The sequence below is a fragment of the Pinus tabuliformis genome, chromosome Q (assembly GCF_031772625.1).
Source record: "Pinus tabuliformis cultivar Carrire ecotype Pingquan chromosome Q, CPIR1, whole genome shotgun sequence".
Lineage (NCBI taxonomy): Eukaryota > Viridiplantae > Streptophyta > Pinopsida > Pinales > Pinaceae > Pinus > Pinus tabuliformis.
In genome coordinates, this window is record NC_142296.1 from 1,113,960,493 (window position 1) to 1,113,968,155 (window position 7,663).

Sequence of the window (7,663 nt, forward strand, 5' to 3'; positions counted from 1 at the left end):
TCTAGATCTAATTCATGGTTTGATGCTTCATGGTTGATTTATATGAATACATGTGCTAATCAGTGTTTTATTACAGCTAGTGTGAGAGGGAAGCAAGCCTTCTCAGTGAATATCTGATGATCTAATGAAAATAATGAAAAAACTATGCATTCATGACCTACAGGTACCATAGTCACAAAGTGTTTGTATAAATGAATAATTTGGACCTCCAACTTCCTATGCACGTAACTTTGGCATACGATCTCCTTTTTCGTACCATAATACCTCGTTTTGAACATTTTCACGAGAGGCCAACAAAAATTTACAAAACAAATTCTAGCACTTTTACAATGTCTTAGTTGTCCCTGAAAATGTCGTTTAGGCCCTCAAAATGACCTCGGAAGTTTAGGACCCGAAAATGCCAAAAATAGAAAGTTGTGTTAAATTTAAGGAAATAAAATTGAAAGGAAATAGTGTTGGGTCAAGTTAGGATGATAACAGTGTGATCATGTGTCATTGGGTGTTTGTAGTTAGTTCTAGACATGTGGACCCCATTTTCCATAAGTGCATCTTGGAAATCATGTCATGCATAGTAATTCTCATCCCATGTTTACCCTGGTGAGCATGTTAAAGTGGGTAAATGTGGGGTGAGGTGTTACAGTTCTATAGCCATTACAAGGATTTTTTCCCTTCTTCTTTAGGCTTCCATAGAAATTAAAGGGATGTTCTCCCTTTATCTACAACTAGATTTTTTTTTCTTGGTTGACTTTGACACATGGCACCTCCCGAAAAAGAAAAGAAAAAAATAGAATATGTCTATCTCATGATATCTATAGATTCAACTTTTCTAGTAACAACAATAATTTTTCTAGTAATAGATTCAACTTATTTACAAACCAAATGAGGTTATGAGTAGGATTTCCTAGGATATATTAGATCTTTGTGACTTGTATTATCACAAAAATAATGAATGTTTGTATTGAATGCACTATAACACCCGAATTTTAATCCCTAGAAATGTAATGTGAATTTATATATGTGTTATCAAGGTCGAGAGTTGAACAAGATGGTTGAGGGTCAGGTAATGTAAAATGCACATCAAGATCTGAATAAAATTACATCATTGGATGAAAACGAGGGGTGGAAATGATATGGGTGGGGCCATGGATATGATTGCGTGAGAAAGGAATGAAATGGGGGCTTAAGGGGCCTCAAAGGAGCTAAATCCAAAACACATTATTTTATTCCTAACCCATAGCACCTTGCTTATGTCATATTATGTGATACCCACCTTTGGTTAGTTGGGAAGGTGGTTAGTTTGGATTCCTTAAGTGCCACATGGTGAGATTAATTCATGTATATTTAATCCTTAGTTCTAAAGGAATTATGCATCATTCTAGCATCATTCAAACTACAATTTAAAGAGGAGATATTATCCATGCCTACAATAAAGGGTTGAGTTTTTCTTGTGTGATAATTACAAGAAAAATTACCCAATATGAATGAATGTTATAATTAAAGACTCAATTTACAATTATATTTTATGCAAACCATATCCCTAAGTATCTTTGACGTTCTACACTATATCCTTAACGGAGATGAAGATTTCGTAAGGACCACATGGAATATAAGGGGGTCCCATACCTTAGGTCGTGTAGATTGGGGAAGAGGGATGGGTGGTTGTAAAGGCTATAGGAGTGTGTCCCAATGAGGTTTATTGGGAAATGGGATGTGTGAGTGGATTTTAGCTAGCCAAATGAGCCTATTTGTCTTTGTGGATTCATAGCCTCAACTTGGACGTGGCCTTTTGTAGAAAAAAGTAGTGCAACAATTCCCATGGTGGGAGGAGCATCCTATGTTTGTAGCTAATTATCTACATGGGGCCTTGCCTTAGTGAACATGTGATATAACATATTTTTCATGGGATATAAGATAATAATCCTAATTTTTAGTAGATATTGAGGAACCCCACCACCCTCAAAATTATGTTTTTGATTCCCCCATCTTTCCCCACCCCCACCCCCTCCTAATACACATTTACAATTTAAAAAACCTGCACTTTCACTCATTATTATACATATCCATTTTTTCCCCAGGTTAAAAGTTTGGTGTTGTTCTACTTTCACCCCTCTCTAATGTAATACATGGCCATGCATTTTTTGAGGAATGTGGTTTACCTAACTACAAAACTATTATGCAAATCCCATACCCCAACAATAAGAAATTAATGCAGTCTCTATTGGATAAGATCAATTTTGTGAGGAGATCCTTCCTAGACTTCTAGAAAAGTGTAAAACTCTTGTAAGAAATGATAAAGAAGAATGAAAAATACAAATGGACTGTAATTGAAAATGAGGGATTCACCAAAATCTAAGAAGTCATTTCCCGTGCACTTTCCTTGTAAAATTTGGATTTCTGAAAGGAATTTTCACTATACACCTTTGCTTATGACTTATCTCCAATAGTCATACTCAAATAGAAAGATGTCTAGGGGGAGAAAGACCCATTTCCTTCATGAGTATTGGACTACAAGGTCTTGAGTTAAATTATATTGATATTAATAAGCAAGCCTATGTTGTGTACAAAGAAGTTAAGCACTTTATGTTGTACATCCTAAAAAGTCATGTGAAAGTGATTGTAACTCACTCTGCAGTAAGATTGTTATTTTTACAATAGGAATTAGGTGGACATTGATGAAACTCGATGACTTAATGACCTAGAATTTAAACATGTTCACACCATAAAAGGTCGTGACCTATGCAAACTCTTAATATAGTATCTAGACCCTAAATATGAAAATGAAGAAGGGTGTGAGAATGAACTATCTATCTATTTATCTAAATACCTATGCATTCTCTAGAATGAAGATTCTTGGTACCATGATTTGAAGTAATATCTTTTGTTAGTGTCAGTATTTGCAGCCTTCCTCCAGTGATCAAACATGCTCTTACAAAGTGATTTTAAGGTGTCAAGGTCAAATTTTGTCATTTCAGTGAGTCTTCAAGTAAAATTTGGTCACTAGGTATTAGGTCTAGGGTTTGCTTTTACTCCTTTAAACGTTGTCCAAATGTCAGTCCATGTCACCATTCAAATGAGTGTACCATCATTCAGAGGGTTGTCATCATCATATCAGGTTCCAATGGGTCATTTTACACCTTGTTCATGCTTTAGTTGTGCCTAGGTAAGGTTCATTTCCCTCTCCTAGGGTTTTGAAGGTAATTTCTCTTGTATGGTCAAATCATCAACAAAACTTGTATCCTGATGTTCATAAACCTTCCCCTATCCTTAATGTACCTTATTAAACACTTCCCATCACTGATATCCCTCAAATTCCTCATTTTCGTGCAAACGCTAGTTTCTTGCTACAACTTGACAATTTTCTAGGCTAGGCCTGTGTTTTGCCCTTTTGGACCCCTTCCCCTCACTCAATATTTGAAATTCCACTTTCCCCTACTTCCTAACATCCCTCCCTACTTCCAAAAATTTTCTCAAGAATTTAGAAGCCCCTTATCCCCTTCATTTCACTTCATTTCGATAAATCCCCTGTTCCACACATCGGGATAGGTTGTACTCCAATGATTTTTCTGAGCACGAAAAGACGAATTTTGGAAACTTGAGAGAGGTTTTTGTCCAAAATAGTCCAAGGAAGAAACACCTCCTTCACTTTTTACACAGGTGTCATGGTTTTAGAGAAATGTCAAAAATATAGTTGCCTCAGGAGAATTGCTGCACCTCTAGAGTGACCTTGGGAAAATCAATATTTCTCCTAGCTTGGTTGGCCAAATGACTTGCTTGATGAGTGAAATGATAACTAGACACAAATATATTTCCAATGAGCTATTATGAGCTCAATTTGGAGTTGAGGAAGATCTTCAAAAGTTGGCGGCAACAGCACTCTGCATTTAGGCAGCCTCATTTTGCACATTTTGACCAGTCTTGGGAGATTTGACTTTTGAAAGGGCAAATGAACTCCAAATTGAAAAATTCAAGTTGTGTTGAAAAGTATACTCAACAAGCTTTCCAATGCGCTATCCCATGCCCAATTTGGACACCGGGAAGGCCTTCAAAACTGGTCTGAAAAGGGGCGCTACGTACCAAATTAGTGGCGCTATGCATCAAATTTTGCAACACAGGAATTTTCATCTGATACGCCGCGCCACCGGCGCTACGCATTGAGTTCGCTAAGAATTTTGCAAAATGGCTTGGAGTTTTGGATTTCTCATGGAAAAATATGAATGCCCTCACATGGCCAAGAAATTTTGACAGGTTTTTGAGCTTCTAGAAAGGTCAAAAACACCTCAAAAATGACCTTTCTGCCCCTTTTTGGACACACAAGAAGCAGTGTTGAGAGAACTCAATTTTGGAAGGGAAAATGAAGACCAAATTCATAAATTCCACTTGTTTTGGAAATTAGACAGGTAGAAATTTCCAAAAATCCCACTTGGAGCAAATTTGGTGCACAGGAAGGCCTCCAAAATCAGCTGCAAAAAGGCGCTACGCATAGGGAAATCAGCGCGGTGCATAGGATGAAATTTTGTCATTTTGGTCAAAAAACTCTGTTTTTTCGCCTAGTTTCTTCACAGTTTGACTTTTCTCTTTGTAATAGTCAAACTCATGATGTAATTTGATGTGATTTGATGGATTTTGATGTAAATATGTTAAATTTTCACTCACAGAGGTAGATTCATCCATGAAAAGGTAGTTTGCAACTGAATGAATCAGTTCCCTAGTTTCTAGAGGCAAGTTGTTCCACTGCTTACTTTTTAGTTCTCAGTTTAGACTTTGTTGGAACAGCTCCTAAACTCATGAGCTCGACCCCTAGAGGCTAGGATAAGTTGTTGGTTGCCTATATCTTGTAATTTTTCGGTCATTGGAAAAGGTTGGACTTTTGTGAAAGCTTTAAGCAACATTGTACATTCATCTCTGCAGTTTGGCAAAGGAATAGACCAGGATTTGCAGCCTTTTGTGGGGTTCTTGTGGAAAATTGATTTGGTATAGTGTATTCTTCTGTAATTCAAGTTTTACATGTGTTTATGTATGCCATTTTCCCTCTTTTTCAGCTGAACTAAATGAATCAAGGATAAAGGTAGAAATCATTGAAATTGCAGTGCTCTACCTAGGGTTTGTTTGGTTATTTATGTTTTATACTATTTGAAGAGGATCCCTGAGACTCTCATGCCCTCTCCAACTCCTCACCAGTCCTAAGACTCTCCATCTCATTCAATTTAAAGTACTAAAGCATTTGCCTACCTCGCCCCACAGAAACCTCTGCAAAACTGAGTCCATTCCCCAGACCCAAATCTGCCTTTCACATTTGAGCCAGCAAACCAACATTAAATTCAATCAAACTTCTCTGAGCATATACCTAGCCTAAAATTAGTCTTTACATCAGTCATCTCAAGCTTTATTGATCATATTGTCCTAATATTAACAAGGAGAGAGCCCTCTCCCGACCTGGTAAGCCTAGCTACCAGGTTAAGCGTGGTTTGATGTTACCCTAGACCTGCCTTTCTCAGCCTGACGTAGATTTAGGCCCTAACATCTTCAACTAGGTACCATGCCTATGAACTTAAACTCCACACAATGAGGAGGAATAATGCTTAAATCCTCACAATATCAACTTACCAATGGAGTACTCTTCATAAAACATTACAATGGAGCCTTGTTGCACCTCTTAGAGAAAGATTATTGTAACAATCCCTCCCCGCCCCTTGTATTATCTCAGGTTGTGGAAGATGTTACTTATGACTTAACCCAACCTCCATGGTCTATTATGAAGGTGGAGTCACAAAATTCCTCTTTTTTAAATGTTGCAAAAATAAATTTGATATCACCATTGTATCCACTCATAAGGATCTTTCCAACAATATAAATTTCATATGAATCTGACTATTGGATTGAGATTTATGCCCAACTAATGTTAGGCCAATCACACAGATCCATGTGGCATCCACGTGTAGTCCACATGACTCTTCCACATCCATGTGGCATGCATCAAAGTTTTCCCCCACACAAGATTTCACGGTGTTACCACCACCCAAATCTAGGTGGTTTCATTGTTCGTCGGTATCAAGTTTTAGACTCCCCCCCTCTTCGTTAAATTTCAACATACCAAGGGGGCCCCCAAGGTGAACCAGGGCCATAGATCAGACCCCTATCAGGGCCACCCTTGTGCCATCTAGAGGTAGTGCTTATTAACAAGATCCCCATCACAAGATTCTCAATATCAACCCCTCCCCCCCTGTTAACACATAACAAACCAGGGGGGCATCAAGGTGATGGTGGACCATTGATCTAGCACCATCACGATCATGTCACATAAATGCTCGTTCAATTATGAGACCTATTAACATTGATATTTTCCTATGTGCACCCCCATGTGGCCCTTATTAAGCCCATGTGGCAATGCCACATCGACTTAAACTTGTGGGTCCCACTAGGGCCAACCTTTTCATGTTATGCAACAATCCTTCATTATATCCAATTCTAAATAAATATGGTTTTCATGCCATTGTCCACTATGGACATGCCCCGAACTCCTAGATATCTATATTGTTCAACTTCGATGAACAAAATCTAGCTTAGCGGACATCTAGGCTCCACCAAGGTGTACGCCATGTGCCAACCCAGATCCCAACTACACTTCAACTTCTTGAGGAAAAAACTATGAGGCTTCTGCATATTAGCCAGAAACGCAGGCCCCACCCTAGATAAATAACAATTACATACAAATCAACTCAATTTAAATCTGGACTATTTTCCAATGTGGGCACATACTCCATCCATATGCCTAGATTACTAGATGTATCCAAGTAAGGAATAGGAAAAGTTGGCTCTCCTTGAGTATTCAGATATAAAGTACAATTAAGGACACCTTCCAATCCTTGATGACTCTGAGTATGTTAATGCTTTGGAAACGAGCTAATATCCACCCCAAATATAAAATCCATAAAATGAACCATACGAACCAGAATAACTCTAGGTTTCAGCTAAAACTTGTAGAGAAACAAAATTAAGGGATTTTTTTACTAGGACTTCCTGAAGCACCGGTGTTACTTCAAAAGTACTAAGTTTTTGAGGCAATGGTCAATTCCTAATTTCAAACCATTAGAGATACCATGATGTGTCCAAATGAGTCCAAAGGCACTAATTGAGCTTAAATCACCATGGAATCTAAGCCAAGGAGATAACTAGATCCAAAGGCCAAAACCACACTAGTTCAGACATCACAACCTATCTGTCTGCTGTAAATTAGAAAATTTCTTCAATGGGATAGGGATTACCAATTCCTATCAAGAATACATGCCAATTGCATGATTATATAAGAATATTACAGACTCTACCAAAATTGTAATTCTTAGCACATACAGAAATATGTATAAGTATGCATAAATTTTCAAAATCATCTCAACAAATCCATAGGTTAAGCATTCTCAACACTAACCAAAAATTCAAATAATGTTAAACATATAGCATAGTCAATAATTTCTTATCTCTACAATAGAATTAATGATGCTAATTTTTCATGTAACCATAAACACACAGAGCAGCTTCAATCCTTGGATATACAATGCACTTAGGCGCTCATGCATGATTCATACAAAAGCATAAATTAGCTTACTATCACATCAAATGTAAGTCATCATCCATAAATCAGATATACATAAGCCATGACACTTATTCG